The sequence below is a fragment of the Falco peregrinus genome, chromosome 9, assembly GCF_023634155.1.
Source record: "Falco peregrinus isolate bFalPer1 chromosome 9, bFalPer1.pri, whole genome shotgun sequence".
NCBI lineage: Eukaryota > Metazoa > Chordata > Aves > Falconiformes > Falconidae > Falco > Falco peregrinus.
The window spans coordinates 33,604,127-33,626,411 of record NC_073729.1 but is presented as its reverse complement, the minus strand read 5'-3'; the positions used below and the strand labels follow the sequence as shown (position 1 = coordinate 33,626,411).

The 22,285-nt window shown below is 47.4% G+C and overlaps 1 protein-coding gene across 2 annotated transcripts in view; it reads right to left on the bottom strand.

The window, feature by feature from the left end:
- Positions 1 to 22,285, bottom strand: part of ZHX3 (zinc fingers and homeoboxes 3) — a 50,472-nt gene that overhangs the window by 11,600 nt on the left and 16,587 nt on the right. The window contains exons 2-3 of one of the 2 annotated variants that reach the window (XM_055813735.1): positions 19,968 to 20,074; positions 962 to 4,316 (exon numbers count right to left, since the gene is read on the bottom strand). The gene's annotated coding sequence lies outside the window, so the exon portion shown is untranslated. The remainder of the gene's footprint in view (positions 1 to 961; positions 4,317 to 19,967; positions 20,075 to 22,285) is intronic. The other variant, XM_055813734.1, reaches the window with a different exon arrangement.

Below are 22,285 nucleotides of genomic sequence, written 5' to 3'. Positions count from 1 at the left end.
TAAAAACTTGAACTTAAAAAAAAAAAACAACTTACCATCCTACCAGATGACTCACAGTGGTAACTCCTATCAGTTACAGCAGTTGTGCACCAGTAGCTTTCTCATATCAGATATTCTGAGCTGATCTCATGCACTGAGAAATGCAGATCAGGCAAATGACTTTGTGGTGCTTATGCAATACCTCCTCTGCTTATTTTTGTCGGTAGCTTTTAGAACAGAGGAATGAAAGGTCCTAATGCAAAAAAATCAAATGGAGGAAGTACAATCTGACCTCCCTAACTTAATTATAAATTCTTTAAAAAATCATTCTGAAAGCTGACATCATTTTTTCCATACAGGAGAGCCTGGATGGACGATTCTGGCCTCAGCAACTCTCAGGCACCGTTTAAAAGACTGATGGGAAAACGTAACTTCCCGTTAATGTGGGCTGATCTGAGATTACAAAACAGTCCTGTAAATAGTGTTAGTCATCACTGAACTTGGCATCAGAAAAGGCTGTTTGCTATGCTAAAGCTTCATGAAAAGCTAGAAATTATAACATTTTTAAAAATAATCTATAAATAAAAAAGGTATTAAAGCTGTGACCTGGATTTAGACAGTGCGAATTGCACACTCTCAATACCTGCTTTATGCCACTCTCATCCCACCTTTTCGTGGTTAGTCTTTCCCTCTGCAGAGGGCCAGAAAGTTAGTCATTAGCATTAACAAGTCGAATACTTGGATGACTATGAATGGGCTTTGCTATTCGGAGGGGAACAGCATCCATTTGACACCAATCCCAAGATCCTCATTTTTGATGCTAAGTTAAATATTACACAATCTAGCAGGGTACGATGACCTTTCCAAGTCGAATCAATTAGGAAAAAACAACAATAAGACCAGCCTGAGGGCTACAAAACATAGCTTTAAAGGCTGAAAGGAGTTTCATGTCAGGGAAGAAAAGGTAAAAGGGAATTCTTACTTAATTTTATTCCGCAGCTCTAACACAGGCCAGGGAGAAACTGGTGAGCCCTCTGCAAGCTTTTTCGTTTCCAGCAAACTCCTGAGAGATGCAGTTCCAGAGCCTCCATTACTGAGACAGCTCGAGTCCCAGACGGAGCTTACCTAGTGTTCATGGAGTTGCAGATATCGAAAGGATTATTTTTATCTGTCAACAGAGTAAATTTGATACAGAACAAGGGAGGTACACAAAGACCCCCACTGTGCCATGTTAACGGAGCGCCCCTCCCGAGCATGCTGTCACTGTTATCCTGGGTAAATGTGAATGGCCTGACCCACCTACGGAGAACCTAAAAGCTCTGCATTTCATTTACCAGCACATTTGCATCAAGCTCCATGCTCTCTCCGACAACTTTCGTTAAAAATGCAATCAAAGCGGCCCCAGCCACCACAGCTCTCCTGCTGGGGCTCCAATATTAATGCCACCTGAGAACACAGATTGCAAATTTAGCTGGAAGTGAATCACAGTGCCAATTTACTGGGAAAAAAAATTAATCAAGTGTACTGTTTGTCCGTTTCATTTCCACAGAACAGTTGCATAACCACATGTTCGGAGCATGTTTTATTCACTGCTCACCTTCTGGAATGCACTAATACTTTAATACACCACTAATATATAACAGAATGGATAATTCACCGATTTCTCCGTCATTAAAGTGAGGCTGTTTTAATGGATAGGGTAAATTAATAGCAGAAAAATTAATCAATTAAAAAACAGGCTTACAACAGAGCTCAGTGTACCACCACTGCAAACGCCCCAGACCAATCTGTACAGCCGTGTGTGAAGAACTTTATTTCCTATGTATTATTTTACGATTAACTAGAGCAATGAGACATTAGTTGAATGGAACAGCTACCTGCCAGCCAGGAAGACAATGGGATTGTACCTGAATTCATGCTTCCCATTTAATTTATACCTGCTAATTTAATAGTGAGGTTGCAGAGTAAGCAAGTCAAATGACCTGTGCCCCTAAACCTGCCACTGCTGTTGGAGATCTGAGGGAAAGCTGACTTAAAGCAGAGTCAAACCGATTCTGTCCCAGGTGATGCTCCCAGAGAAACTAACGCTGGAAGGCAAGGCAGCCCAAAGGCTCCTTTGGCCAGGCTGGGTCCCAGCCCAGCACGTGGCCGGGGGTATGTTTCTCTCCTATCTAAAGCACCAGGAACTGAGCCTGGGGCTGATGCTTGTTCATTCATACGACAGCAAGACAACTGTGCATACCCCACTCCTGTGACAGGGACAAGCAGCCCAGCCTTTGCACAAGCCCCACGCCAGCGACCCAGCCCCAGCTCACAGACCAGTACAAGGAGCACAAGTACTACCCCTAGCAATTCAGAAAATAGTAACAGAGGAGGAAGATGTGAAATCTGGGAGCCCAACCTACGAAAATAACACAGCATTTCTGCTAGAGACAACCCAAAACCTACAATGCTGCTGCGAGCATTCCTCCTGTAACACTTGCTGTACCAGCCCTCCTTCCTCCCCAGCACAGGAGCCTTCCCATCCCCATCGGCAGGTCCAGGTACACACCACTAACCCTCCGCAGAGCAGCTTTGCCCCGGCTGAGGAGAACAATGCCGAGACTGGTCAAAGTGAGCTTAGCAATTTCAGAAAATTTACTTCTGCAGAGATTAACAAAGGGAGGTTTCGAAATCCGCACTGCTGAGTATGAACTTTCAGCTTTTTCCAGCTTGGCTGGATATAACTGGTTTGGTTTTAAATGTTTCAGTGAATTAACGAGTTAGGTTGTTAATGCAAAACATTCATTCCACGCAGTGCCAAGGTCCCCAGTTAGAAGATTAATTTCTGCGACCTTTTGCAAACCTCGCCTAGAAACAACAACCAGAAAACCCACCAGGCAGTACCACCAGCCAGCCAGTGCATAGCCGGGCACAGCAGCTCCGGTCCCACCACCCAGGCATGGGGACAACAGGACAGCCACCCTTCTCTGCCCCAGACCAGCCCAGCTCCTGGGTGCCCACCCAGGGGACAAGGCTCCATGCGGACATATAGGATGGCTACGTCCTCTCCTGTGGCCTCTGGTGTTTGATGCAGTTCTGCTGAAGAGTGAATGCTCAGTCAAAAAAAAAATTGACACCAAAATAGAAGTAAAATAACAGTTTTCTCAACATTTGCAGTCCTGCTAGGCAGGCAGACACACTCCCCAGGTCAGAGACAAAGGTGATGTTTCTGCCTCATAGGAAGCCAAGTACAATATTGGCACTTTAAATAATAGCGGTTTGTTTTTAAGTTGAAACTCTGCAGGCCCCAGCTGATAGTATAATATGGGGGGTGAAAAAGAAAAAAAAATATTAAAAAAATCAAAGGAGGAAAAAAACATTGATGTTTAAGAGTTTTTGTCTCTCCCCTTTAGGCTCTACCTCCAGCTAAGCCCAGAAGATGCACATCTATCTTTGGGAAGCCCACACACGACTTCCCAACTCCCCGCTGGTAATTAGCAAGTAAAGACCAGTAAATAAAAGATCCCTGTGGGCAGCACAAATGAGTGGGTGCTCTCTGCAGCACCCAGACACATGGGCTGAGCCACCTTCCCCTTCCAACCACCAAGCATCCCACCGTGCTTCACAGCAGGTCCTCCCCAGCATGGCAGCCTCCCAGTCTGCTCTGGGCAGAGCTGGGTGCCAGCTCCATAGCCTGGGACCGGGTGCACTTACCTGGGTGCTGGGGAGAGGAGGACAAACAGGTCCACGCAGCAGCGAGTGCAGGCGTACATGGGGCACAGCCCCATGACTGCCCCTGTTGCCAGCCACGGTAGTCCTGGGGCTGGGCATTAACACTTGTTCTGCATTTGGAGTCTGTTCATGAGAAATCATACAGGGGTTTTACCAGTTTTATTAATTTATTGCCAAAACATGCCTGGTGCAGGCTGGCAGGAGAGGAAGGCTGGAGACTCCTGCATTTTCTAGACCCAGGTGAGAAGGGGCAAAGGCTCGTTCCCCAGCCAGACACTGACACTAGCTCTCACCTGGGTTTCATCGCCATGGACTTGGAGTCACAGGTTTTGGTTACAACAAAAGCATAACGAAACACGGGGAGAGGGCATGCAGCAGCATCACCAACAGGCTTCAGGGACGGGGACACAGTTCCCTGCCAGGAATAGGGCAGCTATTGCTAATCCATCCCATGGACAAGCTATATGGATGGACATGCTCCAGCAACTCAGCAAAGACCTCTCCAGGCTACATCCCTGTGATTCAATACAGACACAGTTAGAGGGAACAGCCCACCTCTCCAGAGCAAATCCCAATTTCCCGAGCGCAGACAGGACCTCTCTTTTAGCTGCGCCAGCATGGCTCTGTAACAGAGAAGAAAAGGCAAGATTTGGCAGGGCTGAGCTCCTCTGTTCCCAGTCTGCGGCTGTACAACCCAGCTAGCTGGGGTTCAGCATCCTCCCTGAGTAAATCTGCAAAGCCTGCAGCTGGAAGGGAAGTCACGGGATGGGACCATCTCCAGCAGCCTAAAAATGCCAGCAGCAGAGCATCACCCTGGCTCCCGTGCACATCTTCACGCCATGCCCTCGCCTAAGGCTGGCACCTGTAGGTACCATCTGCCACCCAGAGCCTGGTCCACAACCGAGATGAAGGTTGTGACACACTTAATTCTTTTGGGGTTTAATCCCATACGGGACTGCAAGTTCCCATGAATGAACAGTTAATGAGATTTGCCCCTCCAGAGTAGATTTCTACCACACTAACACTGCGCGCACTCAAAATTCAGGTGCTCTCAACAAGAGCAAGGAAAGCAACCAGCAATAAAATAAACGCAACCCAAGAGAAGCCACGCAGGCAAGAAAAGCCTCTTCATATCTTATTATTTTGCACTGCACAAATGTACAAACACACAGAGAAATATCAGCAGTTTTGAGCTTCAAGCAGCATCACAGTCAACATTTGTATTAAGGAACAATTTCTCTTTATGTCGACTGGTCAGGGTGCTTTGTAGCTTAAGCCTGGCTTTGAAAACGCGGGTACAGTCTAAAGGCAGGGGAAGCTGGTTGACCGAACAATCGTATTCATTCTCCATTACTTGGCAGGCCCAGAGTAGAAAAGCGTCTTTTCCATTTAGGCTAGTTAAACAGAGCTATTCATTAAAATTTCACCCTTCTACAAACTGCTGTACTTCTCCATTTAAAATTTGCCTTTCTCCTCTGCCCTGTGACACTCCTCATCGCCCCGTTTCAAGTCATCACCCATTTACGAGCTGTGTTTTTGGATTGCTCTCGTGCTTCCATAACAGCAGCAACTCGCCTTTGCCATCGTTACCTGGGTAGAGGCTGGCTTGCTGCCTTAGCACTCAGGGACTAATGGTAATTATCTCTGCTTTTTTTTTTTTTTTTTTTTCAGATGAGCACAAAACTGTGTGAGATGGAAGGCTAGAAAGGGGTGGCTGAAACAGAATGCGATTAAAGTATAAAAATAGGTCACTAGGATAATATAACCTTTAGACTATTGGCAATGTGCCCCCCTTAGAGACAAGCCTGCGTGCTGTATTTCAGGAGAACGTCAGGAATAAAAAAAAAAAAAAAATAACACACATCAAAACAAAACCACTGATCATCCCTCAGAGCTTTGCGTGCTTCTGTTTGAACATCACTAACATTAATTCACTCCTTTTCCTCTGCCCTCATCCATTTGATCAAGCACAAAATAAACCGTTATGCAATCATACCATTAACATCTTCCAAAAAAATAATAATCTGTTTTGGCATAGAGGCTTCATTACAGATTTGCTCCAAGTTACACTACCTTAGCAGGGTTCACAGTCCCAGCATCCCAGGGACCCACCTCCATAGCTTCAATCCTCACATTTTGTCCATCTTGCAAAACATTCCTGGCATTCCCCCCAAAGGAAAAGGTCCAGCAGACAGATAATCATCTCTCGACAGAGCCAGCTCTAAGGTTAACAGGTTAATGCTACCAGCAGAGGACACCAGATAGCATTAACGGAGCTTCAAGAAGTCCCTCAGCTCATTGGTATCTGGGTCTCCCATCACCTCGCACTCAGCTGGTGAATACCAGCGGGTTGGTTCGTGCCTGAACGGAACAGTATGAGAACATTGGCCATGTTTATAAATGCACAGGAGCTCCAGTTTCACCCCCTTGTGCCTTCTCCAGGAGGTTTTCTTTTTGCTTGCACTGCCAGGGATCTGTTTGCAATTGCAGCTTGATCACAGGCACCTCCAACGGCCCCACACAGGTCCGTAATATTCTGCCACCCCACGTTCAGACTTGCTACACACCTTGCGATCCCACGCCTAGAGCTCATTACCAAGCATCACCCTTTAGGTAGAGCAAGACCAGCTTTGGCAGATGCAGCCCATTGGAATGCAAGTGAAAAGGGTTAGGTTACACCTAAAATATACTTCTTCATATTTTTATTATCTGAAATTACTGAACTGGCTCCAAGCTAAAAAACTATTGGGAAGCTCAGAGTAAAGACACCCAGTTCCCAAAGCAAAATGAGAACCAGAGGTAGATCTTGGTCCACGTTAAATTTCTGACAAGGATACTTAAGTCTTTTAAATCAGCAGGAAATGCTTGGCCAAGCTGGTGAGAAGTTCACAAGTGCTCAGTGGCAACAGGGCACACAAAACACAGAAGCCCACCGTGCTCCCAGCGCTGCTGCAGCCTGCCCAGTCCCAAGGAGTCATTTTGGGGGAAGCCTCTGAGCCCATGTTTCTGAAGCACTTCTGCTCAGAACCCCATCTCAAGGTTTGCACATCCACCTCCATATGGCTGACCCTATCTGGGGGCCACCACCCAAATTTGGGAGCCACAGCTCTAGATGCTAGCACGTTTGTTGTTAAAAGAACACCAGCATCAGCTTTTATACCAGCACTGAAACGATCCTGCTGCAGAACCACAAACCCAAAAGCCTGCTAGAGGGTCACATGGTTTTCTCACTGAGCATCCAAGTCCCTTGTGCAATGAAGAAACACTGAAGACGGGCTGACCACCAGTTACCAAGCAGCCCCGTAAGGGACAGACCTGCAGCAATTCCAGGGAAGTAAAGAGTGTCCAGAGTTTTAAAACAAGATATGGGTGGGAAGGACTAAACCAACCTACTAAATAGTACCAGACAGCAAATGTAGGGTGCTGGAGCTGATCCTCTGCAGCACAGACTGAAGAGCAGCAGAGTGCTGCAGCCCCTTCCCAGCGGAGCATTTTCGGATGACTTCATCCACCATGCCCTTTACAACATGCTAGCTTCAAGAGCTGCGCTACGTTCTGGCCCAGCATCAGCTCCCATTCCCCCACTTACGGTTGCTATAATCAAAAAGACAACTGCAAAATACTTGGGCTGAAAGCAAGGAAACGGGGTTTGGCAGGTCAGGATCGAGGATTTTTTTTATATATTTTTTTTTTCCTCATCCCCTGTGGATCCTGCCTCAGAGTCGTCCTTTCAGACCTTGAGCGCAGTCGATGGCTTTTGCAGCTTATTGAGTCCACTGGTTTATGGCAATGTTTTTCTGCTCACTGAACTGGCTCATTCTTTTAGCAGAACAAACTGTTCCACGTTGAGGCAGGAGTTGGCTGTGTTTTAACAAAGGATTTTTCCCTTCTGACAGTGTTTTGCAAAAGACCCAAAAAAAGGAGTTTGGAGCCAAGTTACAAAAGGTCAGGAGAGGCGAGTCAAGCACTGGGTGTAGTTCCTGTATGTCACAGCCAGTCAAGGAAATGGGTGGGGAGAAGAGGAATGGCATTTCGAGCTGCAATAATATGTATAAAGCGATATTAATGAGGAATGGGCTTTTGAATGAGGATGGCAAGTATGCAGGCACTATAATTTTTGCTTTACAAGTGCAGGCTTGTTAGGTAGGCTGAGGTCTCTGCAATCATTTATCCCTGTGAAGTATGCATTTGAGAGAGTTCAAGTAGCACTAGCAGCAAGAAAAAGGCAGTCTTATTTGCCTCCCCTCCCCAAGCTGATTTCAAGGAGCTACCATACTCTCATCTCCCGCCAGCCAAATGAATATTCAAAAGGCTTTTGCCAAGCAAACGCCAGTCAATCACCTGCACACAATGCTGGGGGAAAGAAATACTGGGCTGAGAGACCTGCGTGGGACTGGCACCTTGCCCCTCTGCTGTAGCATCCCAGCCATTTTTAACGTGGTGCAAGGGACTCCTGCAGAGATTTGCTGGTGCCGCGGCTGCTCTGCCTGCTCCTTTCCCGGCCATGCAGCAGGACACCACCGCTAAAGCAGAGCTGTGGCGTGGAGGACAAGCATTCACTAGCGAGGGTGCTATGGGTGGAGAAGGAGCCCAGCACTGTGGTCCCAGCAGCACAGCCCTCCCCAGGGAGCTAGTGACAGGTCTTCCCTCTCCTCTTCTAGAGGCATTTTTGGCAGTGGATGGACAGGTTCCCGGTGAGGTCCCACTCCCTGCTCAGCAGTGGCTGGTAGGGTTAGGGTCTTTCTCTGCTATGCACTGTGCGTGGACAAACCAAGATGGCCAATTCTGGCCTTGCAGATGTTGGAAGAAGGGGAGCCAAGGGGATCTGCAACAGTTGACAGCATGCAATGCCTAATACTCAAGCTTTTCCAGGCCTCAGAGGATCCCTGAATAGAAAGAAACCACCCACCACTGGAACAGAGCCACTTTTGTGGCTGGAAGGGGCAGATGTTCAACCCCATACAACAATGCAACACAACAGTTGAGACTGTAAGTGAAGAACGCTGCATCCACTTAAAACTGAAGAGGGAAATCAGGGACACCATCTAATTCTAGAACTACCATTTGGTCCTGATGCTTACAGTTCACATACCTACTCTGCAGGAGTAGCACAGGGTTTTCTTCCACTGCCTTAAATAGACAGTACCCTGGCCTAAAGCGCTGAACCACAAGACCTTCAGAAGCATATGGTCAGACTGGCAAGTGTTCAGCTCCTTCGGCTAGAACACCATTTTCAAAAGAAGTCCAGCTCCTTTTTAGTACCTACATAAGTGACAGACTTCCCGAAGTCCCCACTTCCCAGCAGGTCCTGCTGACACAGCGAAGGGCGGACCACTGAGAGGGCTCAGCATCCTAATGGCCAAACTCTTTGCTAAGACATGCCTGATGAGAAGCCGAGCTTCAGAAGCCCTCGCCACAGCTAAGAGGTGCTCCACCACTCAGCGGCCAAGAAGAACTGGCATGGAGAACGACATCGTCCCTGCTGCTGAACCCTCATCTGCTGACAGCCGAGAGCTCACAGGACACAACCTTCTCCCTTGCTCTGAAACATTCACCATTTCTTTTGGGATTGATAGTAAGAGAAAAATGGATTTGGGATTTTATTTGATATTTCCATGGGCAAGATCCAGGCATCCAAATCGTGCACCTGCCAGCCAAACATACTACTTGTCATTCGCTCTCTGGTTTGAAAACTGTTATTTGTTCAAAACCATTTGTCAAGCCACTCTGGACAGTACGCAGGGACACAGAACGAAGTTCAAAGTTCAGAGGTTATTTGTGATATGAACCGTGCTTGTCCAGACTCTTCCTCCAGCTGTTTAGTGACACTTGGAATGGATTGTCCTTACTGGAGAGTCAATTATTTTTTTTAGTTGAAAACCCACCATCCTCTGTAGGTCAGCTGTGAGCTGTAAGCATCCCAGTTATTTACTGCTGGAAGCTAAAGGAATTTCCTTACTCTCAGAAGACAGATATTTAAAATTAGTTTCAAGTACAGTTGCGATAAACAAATAATGTTCTCCTCCTTTCTCTCTCCTGGTTTTTTGGTTGTTTTTTAAATCACGCCTGCTGTCTAACCAGCCTTTCCCTTAGCTGCCCTCTGCAACTCCTCGGTTAAAAATTCATTCACAAGGACGCAGGGGACATCTAAGAAAACCCAGCAAAGCCTGACCCCTGCTTTCAGAGCTCTCCCTTTGACACTCGATTCCCCAGGGACCTCATTTTTTGAACACCACTTTAAAAAATCCAACCCACCCGGTATGTGGCTTTTTTTGCCCCTTCCTGTGAAGGGCAGAAGGTTGGGAGTTGGGTTGTTACCTTCTGCAGGGGACAGGGGCTCTGGACTTCAGCTCCCTGCCGACAGGCAGCCGGCGGGGTCTCGCTGGCTGGAAGATGAGCTCCCCAACCCACTCCACCTACCCTGCTCGGCAGCTGGGGATGGAAACAGCTTTCAGCAGACTGATGAGGAAAACAAGAGGTGTTTTTAAATGGCACGATGGCCCAAGTAAAGGGTTTTGGGGTTTTGGACTGAGGTCTCCTGCAAGCCTTTATTCAAAATATTGATGTACTCAGCAATTTGTGGCTCACAAGGCCTTGATAGGAGGAGATTCTTTTTAAAAAAAATCAGGCATGCTGGGAGAATTGCTTCCTTGCCATGTGTTAGCGAGTCTACCCATGAACCGCCAGCAATTACTAAGCCTGCACTCTGTATTCAAAGCTCTACACAATAGAGTTTATTATTTTTAAGCCTTTCAGACATCAATGGAGCGAACTTAAGAGAGCTATTTGGAAGATTAAGATACAAACACCACCATATTATTCAATTTAGCTCCAACACTGAACACTTATTTCTGTAAAGAGTCACAGCTAATATTACATTTCCAACTGCCAACAAAGACAAATACTTACAGCTTTAAGTCACATTGCTGCATGGTCTTGTAAACCAAATTCCGGAAATAAGAACAAGGAAATTACTATCATTATGCAAATACTGCCCAATTACTGCCATGCCGTACCAAACCAATCTTCAGGTCTTGGCCACAGGCTTCAAAAATACACCCACAGACACCACAACCCCAGGAACTCCCCGCTTTCTGTGCGTGCAGCCAGGTGTGAAGTTAGTAGTGTATCTCCAATAGCTGTATTGGATGAGTTTTCTAAGTATTTTATGTTCATACCAGTGCAGAGAGGCTTGCTACCACCTCACTGCCCCAGTCCCTGCTTAGGACGGTCCCGTGGGGGACAGCAGCAGCTCTGGGTTTTGACAACGATGTGCCAACCCCAAGGGTTCCGGCCACGTGTGCTTGGCTCTTGCTCCCATATTCTCTGTCCGAGTGGGAGAAACCTTGGTCCCATCCCCACAAGCAGGTGCTGGCTCACCTTGAAAGAACAAGACTGTTGCTTTTCCAAAGAGCTCTGCACAGCTCCCTTTGCAGAATGAGGACATCTGGGCCAACCTCTCACTCCCAGCAAAGCGTTTCCATCAATTCTTCACCAGACAGGCGAGGCTGCCTATCAGTACTGAGCTCCTGTTTCCTACAGCCTGCTGTTGCACGGGTACAGAGCAGCTTTCTGGCACTTGTGTAATTTACAGAGACTGTTGAGTAATATTCCTTTCAAAAACCCACACGAATTACTAAAAAAAAAAAAAAAAAGAAAGAAAAAAAATCCAAGCCATAAATGTAGACTGGTCCCAGGACTTTTTGGCCCTTCCTGTGACAACAGCAAATAAGAGTTTATTAGTAGCTGCTTTATTTGCCCAAATCAGATGTGCAGACAGGTGACATAAAGGGAAAACAGGGAAAGGATTTGTGCCTGTTTTCTATCATTATGCTGCTTAAAGGAGAGCCGACTGCTCCATTTTGCCCTCTTGAAGCCATGCCACCCTTCGCAAACAATTGCGTGAGTTAGACAAGACTGGGTGCAGGACTAGCAGGATGGGAACGACATCCTTCCATAGGAATGCAGGAATAAACCAAGGAATGAAATGAAATAAGACTCAGTAAAAATAAAAAAAAACAGTTTGCCTATTTGAAGGCTCTCATTCCATCATAAGAACTGATTTAACTTGAAGCCTTTGGAGAAAAGCTGCCTTTCTGGAATCTAAAATTGCCCAGCATTTCAACCACACATGGAAAAGTTCTCATGGCAAAGTGTACCATGGATAACATAAATATTCCTGATTTACACCACCAAAAGTATCACGGCCTATGTTATAATCTGAGAGAAACAAAGATCAAGACTTCCTCCTTTTTTTTCAGAAATAAATGAACCAGTGTAAAACATTCACCAGCATCATTAGGATGAATGGCAGACTATACATTATTAACTCTGTTTAACATAACTAAGAAAACAGCAGAATGAACTAAACTGCAGGAGGAGTCAGCACAGGGGACGATAATGTAAAAATAACATTTATGCTGTGTCAGCAGGTAGTCTGCAAATACAGGAATGGGGACGACCAGCTGGCTTGGGGGCTTACTAATGGCATGATGGAGCCTTTCATTTCTAGGGCAGCAGTCCAAACCATATTCACATTAGCAGAATGTGGTCCTCCAGGCACCGGCTTTCTTCCTTGGGCTGGGAGAGAGCAGACTTGGAAGCAGCTTAATGATATTGCACCAAAATGACAGCGTGTCACACTGGAGAAAGCTCAGGACAGCAGGAACTCCCTCCACACACAAGCCCATAATCACCTGCCGGCAAAAGATTAAGCGAATAGATGCCTGCAGCATCAGGGGAGCACGGGGAGGAAGAGTTCACTCAGTGGGACTCGTCCTCAGTTAAGCTAGGAGCATATGAGGCAGCTTCACAGTGAAACCCACGATGTTCTTCATGTTCTTAAAATCAATCACACGAGTCCTTGCGTCAGGCTGCTCGCCCAAGCGGCCAGGATCAGGCAGAGCTGCCGAGCGAGAGGGTTCATGAAGTGAGCTCTCCATGGATTAATGCTGTAAAACTGTACGTACCTTCCAGTGACAGCTGGGAAAGTGGTTTGCAGCACTATCCAAAGCACCGCAGAGCCATACTCCCACTGTTTTTAAGGTTCCTCTAGACCATCTGCTTTCACACCTAAAGGACTCAGCAACTGCTAGGGGCAGCCCCCAAAACTCAAGGCCAGCTGCTCCTATCCACACCCTTCATCCTCGCTCCCCTTCTAAAATGGGGCAAGTCTCGTCACTACCTGGCAAGTGCTAACGAGTGGTGAAAAGCTGCTAGTAAAGAAAGTACCTTTGCCTTTCAAATCACTCGAGCTGCCGTGTTGGGCAAGGTGCCGTGGGACTGCAGCTGCCCACCAGCCAAGGGCTGCTCCCAGGAGGATACACAGGTCCCACTTGCCTGTCCCCCAGAACACGCAGGTGTTCTGAAATGGTTCACTGCAGATCACTTACCTTAGGAAACTGCTACCAGCCTCCCCCCTTGCTGCCTGGCATTTTCTCCTCATCCCTCCTCTCCTCTGCCAGTGGTTATTTCCATGGCATTTTTGATTGTCCCCATGAGACACTTGCTGAACCTCTCTCCAGAGCTCCAATATCCTCCAAGAGACAACTCTGAAGGCTCCCAGAAGTCACACATCTGCGTGATCTTCCACACACATACACGCCAGCCTGGAGCTTACCCTCCCCAGTACAGAAAGCAGCTTGAACGATTAAAAGACCCACAACTTCAGGAAAAGTCCACAGCCTTAAATGTGTGCTGTCCCACCATGAGGACCACACAAACCATGCAATGGGAAAAGAAGGTGGTTAGACAGGAGTGCTTAAAGATACCACATCCTTTACATCAACAGGTTGATTTCTTCCCTTTTACCAGTGTGGGTCCTGCTCTTTAAGATACAGTTTTACTCCAGGAGGGTTCCCAGCTAGAGGCAGAGTCTGAGGGAACAGCTGGCAGACCTACCTGCAGTCTGAGCTTTGCAACCCCCTGGTCTAGAAGCAGCTCCAGCCTCTTATCCTCTCCTGGAGAGCACACACTGCCAGCTGCCCAGCCTCACAGCATCCCACCTGGCATGTCACTAACTCCAGATACCTTGAAGAGGAAAGCTTTTGGGGTTTGGGAAGGGCAGAACAGAGTTGAAAGAAAAGCTTCTGTCCAAAAGGGATGGATGGATGGATTCTCTGGGCCACGGTGTGATACAAATTTCATATGACAGATATTCCCACCAAAGATGAAAGAGCTGGCCCCAATTTACAATCTGCTGCTAAGTTGCTTCGGGGTGCTTCTCAACAGCCTGCACAAGCCGTTAAACCCAACTATATGACACAGGCGAATACAGGTATCCATATTTTTGTTACTTCTGGAGAGTCAGATATTCCCCGGGAGCATTTTTACCCACCCACAAACACGAGGCCAAATTTTCTGCCACGTCTCAAAGATGCTCATTTCCATCCACTCAATCCCAGCATCCCACACTGGCTGGAGCTCAGTCACCGATACGGGGAGGGGGGGGGGGGGGTCTCAGGCCAGCAGCTCTCCCAGATCCACCCCAGACCGTCAGGCTCTACAGAGGGAAGAGGGGCTGCATGCCATTGGATGAAGGAGGTTCAGCATCACTCCTCCTGCAGCTCCGCTGCACCCAAAATGCAGGCAACTGGAGGCAGCTCCTGCGCTGCCTGGATGTGGCCATCATGTGGAGGCTTCCCATGGGCTTATCCCTTGGGAATGGCAAGGAATCTTCACGGCACAATGTGGGAGCCAGCAAGGCCCCTGCTCCCCCCCCTGTTGTCTGCCTTCCCAACCAGGAGGTTTTAGCATGTTTCAGGGGCGCTGGAAAGCCTCTCTTGACCCTTAGGAAGGGGTAAAAGGGGTGGTCAGCACTGCTACCCCCACTGGAAAGGGGGAACAGGAGCAGGGAGGGATGAAACAATCTGCCCGAGGTACATCTGCATGCTGAAGTGGGGAGCAGCACCACATGCCAGCATCTTTCCTCACAAAGCCATCACCTCTCCCAAGCACCTACCCAGGTTTAAAGCAGAAAGGCAGCACAGGCGCAAACACAGAATACTACAATAAAGGAAAACTTTATGCTGAGGCCAAAGAAACACCAGAAACCTGCTCTACCCCAACTGACCATCAATTTGAAGCTAAAGAACTGAAAGCAGCACTAAGGAAGGCTTCTCAGCTCAAGGAGCAGCTAATGACCTCGCTGGTGTACACCTGCAGTCGGGCAGGGAGCCCCAGGATCTCACCTATAAAACCATTTCAACGATCATCCTGTTCCATTTTCCCCAGGAGAACAGAAGAAAGGCCTGTAAGATGGTCATGCTTTCTACTCCATCCAGGTTCTTCACACACCAGTTATGGAAAAGGGTACGGACCGCCCTCCCACTGCCACAGCTCCTGGCTGGAAGGGAAATGCTGTCACCAGTGTGTTACAGAAAGGGAAATGAGGCACGCAGCAATTGCAAATAACTCGCCCAAGGTCACAGGAAGCTTATAGAAAGCAAGTAATTGAACCCAGGACTTGTAAGTCCCCAGTCTAGTTATTTAACAGAGATCATCCTTTTAATGGGTCACCTTTAGTCAGAAACCCTCCCAGTTTGCAGACAAAAGCGCTGCCAGGAGATTATGCTGAAATACACTGGCACAGAGAATTATTACGAGTTTCCCTTCCAGCCCAACAAGCTCAAAGGGTTGTTTTGGAAGTAAAATAAATTAAAACTTGCAGCACATTCAGTGTGCTGGAACAGACAACTCCCTAAGCACTGCAGACAGCTGAACCACCAAAGCGCTTATAAGGCTGCAGATCAAGCTGGGAGATAAGAAGGTGTTTTACCTCCGCATTAATCGCTTTGTTTTGAAGGGTGGCCTCCAGTGAGAGCTTACCAGTTCCCCAGTTTCACCTTGGATTTGCATCTTCATTCATAAATACTTATGGATGAAACAGAATATTGCAGCCTTAGCACTGAGCCAAACATCAAAAAGCCTTTTTCCCTTCACCCGAGGCCTCTCCTTGAACCTGGCACGCAATCAGTTTGTGTTGCTGCAAAAACAACCAAATGGACTTTATCCGCGCTTTCATGGGCCACGGACACAGCTCTATTCCGTCCTAAAGGAATCTGCGTACAGCGTCTCTCAGCATACCCCAGTCCATCTACAGAAACTAGAAATGGCCTTCGCTGGAGCCTTCTATACCCTCAGTGCAGCCCTACCAGGCAGGGCTGGTTGAAGGCATCTCAGCAGCATCCAGGCTGGCTGCTCCTGCAAGTCTGTGGGGTGGGGACAGCCACTGTTGGAGCCCCAGCAGTGCCACCTCCCCACATACCCCGGTGCCTTCCTGGGGGACAGCTCATCTTGCTCACAGAGCCACGAGGAACAGCAGAGCCCAGGCTGCAGCATCACTCTGTGCCCCAAACCCCTCTGACCTCCAGCATGGGAGAAGCCCATGCACATGGAAACAGGAACTGCAAAACAAATCCTTCCAGCAGACAGATGCAATTTTTAATACAACAGACAATCAAACCATGTCCGTGGGTATCTACAGTGCTCAGATAATTTTCAGCTGATGACAAATAGTGAAAGTGTTGGGCAATAGGTTTGGAAAGGGCCACGCAGGATGGAATTTGCCTTTCAAGCAATACAATGCAGCCTGCACAGGGGGGAGTCAAAACAGTTAGTGCAGGTCTAGCCAAGAAGTTTATGCAGCATTTAAGCATCCAGTGGCCACATCTTTCTGGGTACAAGCAATTTAATTTGTCACACTGATACTGTATACATGTCCCCAGCAGACAGGTCAATAAGAGATAAGAGTAGGGAGGGAGGGATGAGGGGGGTTGCCTCAGGACAACTGTGTCTGAGCTGCAAGTGGGGAAAACTTTAGTTACACATCCTGACTGGGGAGATATGAAAATGAAAACAGAGGTAGATCCCTTTGGTCAGTTCTCAAAACAGCTTCACAGCTCCATGCTCAGGGCTACGGCCACCTGCCTGGGGAACGATGAGCCCTCTTCAGTGCTAACCCCCAACCATCACCTTCCTGGGGAGCACCAAACTCCATCAGCTCAACGGGAAGAGAGAAGAAAAAGAACAGAAAGAGAGAACTTCACCTCCACTAAGACTCTGTTACAGAAAAAAACCCAGCACTACCAAGTTACATGGATAAAGGACGATTCTGCTTTGCAAAGCCTTCAGGTGGGGAATTCTTTACTTTGTGCTCTGCTGCAGATTTGCAGGTGAACATTTGCTCTCAGTAAAAATTTGTCTCTCGGGGTGGGGAAATTGAATCTATCTTTCCCCCATCTCTTTACTGGCAGAGCAGAGGCAGCTGTTGGTGGAATAGCTGATGACAGCCACAGGAGCACGATAACCATGCCCTAGCCCATTTCACTTTCAAGTTACCCACCAGAAGACCTTGCTGTCACTCTGCAACACGTGACCCTAAACCCCAGTGAGGAGCATGTTCAATGCCGGAGCTGGAACTGGGGATTTCATGCAGAGCACCCAGTTTTATGAAAGCACCCTATGCGTTTCACACCATGGGTTCCGTCTTCATTAATGCCATGCCATCTGACCAGGATGAACCCCTCAGCCCCCTGCAAGAACCAGTTCAGCAGAAGCACCTCCAGTCAGTTATTAGCAACAAGATCAAACTAGCAACCATGGGCCTCCAGATCCTTGGACCCTAAACACACAGCTGAAGAGGCATGATATCAAAAATTTGCTTAGCTTTGAAATCCTACTCCTGCTTATTTATGTTTCAGGAGTACCCAGAGACCTCAGCCAAGCCCACATCTGCTCTACAAAGCTTGGGCTGGAAGTGCATTTGCACATGTACTGGCCACCTCCACGCAGAGCTCCCACCCTGTGGCCAGTCACAAGCAGCTCATCGTTTAGTTTACAGTAGAAACAAATAACAACCAGGTGTTGAGGAGAGGAGGTGCAGCAGTGGGGCGGGCAGGCTATAGTGCTGGGAGCCAAGCCACCAACCGGACATCACAGACACTGGTGTCCGTGGGGTTTTTCTAGTGCTCCCATAGTTGAGCCAAGCTCTGCCTCCCAGCAGCCAAAACGCCCTGGTGAAAATGCTGTGCACAGAGCAGAACCGTACTCTGCAAACCCCTGCAAGGATGCAGACAAGGTTGTTAACCTAAACAGACAGGTTTGAGATTGATTCGTAGGAAGGATGAAATCAAGAGGTAAAAATAATGTTTCCAACACACCAGTGACATACTGAGACCTGAAGCCAACAGACTATTTACAGGCCAAGAGCACTCCTCGCTGCTCTTACCTTCGTCTGCAAGGTCTGAACCGACGGCTGCTTTGGAGGAGCCTGTTTGAAGGCAACAGGCAGCCCAGGGAACAGCCAAGCCTGAGAACTGGGATTTGCAGGAGAAGTTAAATAATTGAAGGGACAACTCAGCACAGCTCACTAGATTATGCTTCACAATCCAACTGCCAAAAGTTGGAAACTCAAAACATTTCCTCCTTGAACACATTAAATTCCCATTTTCCTATTTCAAAGTCTTCTACTTGCTTCAGCATCCAGATATGCACTTCCCAAATGCACTGCTAGGAATAGGGTGTTGTAAACAAAGTTTTACAAAAAGGGAACGTTAGCACACAACATATTTTTCCCATTACTCCAATAGGTCCTGCAAGCTCTGCAAGCTTGGTAAAGAAAAAGTCTATTTAAAAATCTAGGGTGGGGAAGAATTAGCTCACCAAAACCATAAACAGATTTGCTTTGCACTTTCAGTCCAAGAGAAAAACAAGACAGGCTATGTGCATATTGATGCACACAATAGCACAATCATTTTAAAAACAAATTAATTGGGAGGGAGAGGACACCAGAGAAGGGTGGGGGGAATGGAGGAGTGGAGAGAAAGGGGCCAAGTCCTAGAGCAGAGATCCTGAGTTTGGTTCTTAAAGCTCCCTAAGAAGATATCGGAACCCCCCCGTGTGCCAGCGCAGGACCGCGAGCACACAGGCAGGATGACACATGGTGCTACAATGCCACAGTCTGTCTCTGGGTGCAAGCCCTTCAGTAATAAACGACATTATTTTCTGCAGATGTAACACAAAGGAATCCTCCCCACTTACCCAGTGACCTTCCACACAAAGCATCCAAACGCGTTATTACTATCTTTCAGTGGCAAATACCAAGGGATATAAAATTTAATTCCCTTCCCCCTACTCTCCCTCCCAAGAGACCCTGACCTTGTTTACCAAGGCAGAGTGAAGCTACAAAAGCTTTAACCTCTTCCTCCTGCTTAATTCTCCATCTATAATGGTAAGACAACCCCAAGAGCAACAGTTTTCACTGCATTTGCAAGATTACTGCCATAAGGAATTTGAGGACCCACCTAGTATGCAATTAACTGAGGCAACTTCAAGGAGGACAGCTCTCAGGAGGCTGAGGGTGCACGTGGATCCCAGCACATCACGTGCTACAGCAGGGTCCATTAGTTTATTCCTACCAGTTTAACAGGCTGGATTTAGCCTGCACAGCTGGAAGTGTGTCAGGAAAGCTGCAGTAAACAGCATCAGTCCAGTTGTGGTAGTCCTGATGCTGATTATTTAATAAAGTCTAGAAACAAGCAGTCTCCAGGCATGGCACAAGCTGGGTAGAAATCACTCTAGGGTTTGAAAATCCCCATTTCCACAGGGACACTGTCATTTGTCAGACAGCTGTGAATTGGGTGAATGAATTCCCCACCAGCCTGCACACTAATGCTCAACTAAAAAACCTCATTTCTTACAAATGAGATGGCTTTGCTCTGGTATGAGACCCAATTTCTCCTTCAAAATTCTGGAACAGTGTAATGGAAAACCAGAGTGTTATTTCCAAGCACACTTCTTCTATCGGCTGAAGCCAAGGAGAAAATGCATCGCTCCCCTGACCCCTCATCCACACCATGAGACAGATAAATATTTATTAAGTTATATGGTTTCCTAGAGGTGGGGAAAAAAAAAACAACATCAGTGGTCTAGCACAGAGGAGCACCAGCCAGGAAAAAGAGTACAAATGCACAGGACATCTGAACTCTGTCCCGTCCAAGGTGTGACATTCAGAGGCAAAAGATCTGCTCCCTTCTTAGGGACAGCTGGGAGCATAACCCAAGACCTGTACTGACCACGGAGCAAAGCAGGGCTCAAAGGTTAATGGAGCAAACCATTGCAGGATCGCTTATTTCAGCCAGCAGGCTAGAACAGCCTTCATAGGAGAATCCTGCAATACACTGAAATAGGGCACATTTCCCTGCCCAGGCTACCCGAGACAGAAAGCTGCACGGTCCATATCACACATGGAGCCCGACGTGGCAGTGGCGACTTACCTGCACAGGGGACCACGTCCTCAGCCTCTCCTTCTCCAGTTCTTCCTCCGCGCTTGCGTGCATCTTTAAAGTGCCTGCAGTCGCTTCAGCTGTGCCGGGATTCAGGGCTGGAAGAGAAGACGTTACACCAAAAATTACTGCTGTACCTCCAAAGGAGAAGGCAATCCTTGGTTAGTAAAGACTAAAAGTATACATAAAATACTGATCACTTGAAGGTGTCTCCCAGCTGTCCACCCCACCGTGCTCCCACAGCACATCCTCACTGAAGCACCCCAAAACACACGTCAGATTATTTTTTTTCCACTCAATTAGCAAAAATATCATGTATCGGAAGTTAACCAAGTTCACAGAGTTAATCACCAAGCACTCAGCTGTGCTGCTCTCATAAATCTACCAGCAGAAGTAAAAAACTCCCAGCCTGCGGCATGCTGGAAACCAGGGACGCTGCTCCCCGGCTCTTGGCCACTGCTCATGGGCTCGGTTCGTTAACGGGACTGGAGATCTCAGCTGGCCAAGAACATATTTACAGAAGCAATCACAGCACCCTGACCGACACTGCCACAGCCTGCAGCTATATATAACCTGCCGCTTTGCTTGTAGCTGTGGGCTTCCTCTCTCCCCTTTATTTTCCTCTGCTGCCGTGCAGTCCCCATTCCCTCATCCCCGGAGAAGCAGCAGAGCCACCCTGATGTATTTCATAATTTCTAAACTTAACCATCTAAAGGGATAACCAGCCAAGTGGATTTCTGGGATTAAGTTCAGACAGGGGGAGAAAACAGCATACTGAAAAACAGAGAGTCACCCTGGAAAAAGGTGAGCCAGAGCTCATAAGGATGAAAAACAGGAAAATTATGTTGTGATTCCTGAGTAAAGGAAAATTTACGCTTGTTTTCTGCTCCTGCCCAAGCATGGCCAGTGATAGGGTCTCCTCCCCCAGCAACACATCCCAAGCGCCTCTGTGCGTCAGCCAGCGTGCGTGCTCCTGTCCCCTGAAGTCCCCTGCCAAAGCCCTGCTGATCTGCTGCTCAGGTTGGATCCTGCTGACCATACACTTCGCACGCGACCGGTGAGTTCCTTTAATTAAAATAAATACGTAAATTAATGGCATGGAGTGATTTCACCAGACAACTAGCACAGGTGCATTACAGCTCGGGACGGTGCCCCCCGACCCCATCCAAACTCCTGCAGACAAGAAGCTTCCACTCTGGCTGTAACCACACAAACCGAACCCCAACAGGAGTGGACTTTTTTTAAAAAAAAAAAACAACTCAGGTGTCCCAATGCTCCCTGCTGCAGAGCCGCCCTTGGACAAAGCTTCCCCCAGACCTGCAGTGCTGCTTGCTGTGTGTTATTTGCTGTACATTATTTTCCCAATTTAATTCACAGAAAATGCAAAGTGAGCACAAAACTGGGGGAAAATTCAGCCCCAAGGCTGGTAAATCACAAGAGTTCAGAGAACAAGAAAAAGATGCTTTAAATTCCTGCTAGATGCCACAGCTTTTTATTTTTCTTTGCTTTTCTTCCCCCCTTCCCAACCCTAAAATGAAGAGGCTTATTCTGAACCAACTGGGTTTCAACATGCTTGGAAACATCCCAGTGTTGAACACTGGGACCTTGACATAACAGGTGACAACCTTTTCTATGCCAGAAAATGTTTAACATCTAATAAGAAACAAATATTAGACTGCTGATGGAGTGGGTTTTTATTCCAGAAATTTGTGTAAATGTCCTGTAATGACTTGCACAACACTACCATCTCCCAAACGAAGTGATAACAGCATGGCCCTGGCTGCTTATCTGCCATTTCTCCTTCAATAACACCACTGTCTCTCTCCCTTTATTATACAAGCTCTCTGCTACAGTAGGTTTAATATCATTCACACACTCCTTCAGGGATCCAACATATGCCTAACTTTAACAGACAAGATTTCATGACTCTTGGAGTACCTAAATTAAGGAGAGCGACCTTGACCACAGCAGTCTGAGCAGCCTCGCGCTCCCTGAAATTAAAGGTGGTTTAAATAGAAACTTAAGCTGGAGGCAGAGAAAAATCTGAGTTTCCCAAAACCTTCGTCTGAAATACAGAGCAAAACCCCTGCAACCTGGCACTGTGCACCACTATTACCTTGACAGCTCCTCCTTGAATGCCTGAAGTTGCTGCTTCAAGTACAATAATATAGGAGAGAGCTGGAGCAGGGGGGCAGGGGTTGGGCTTTCCTCCAAGCAGCACATGCAAACAGTTCAACTGCTTATCACGGAAACTGGAACAGCAACAAGGACGACCAAGGCATGCTTTTTCCCCCACTAACTTCTTTCAG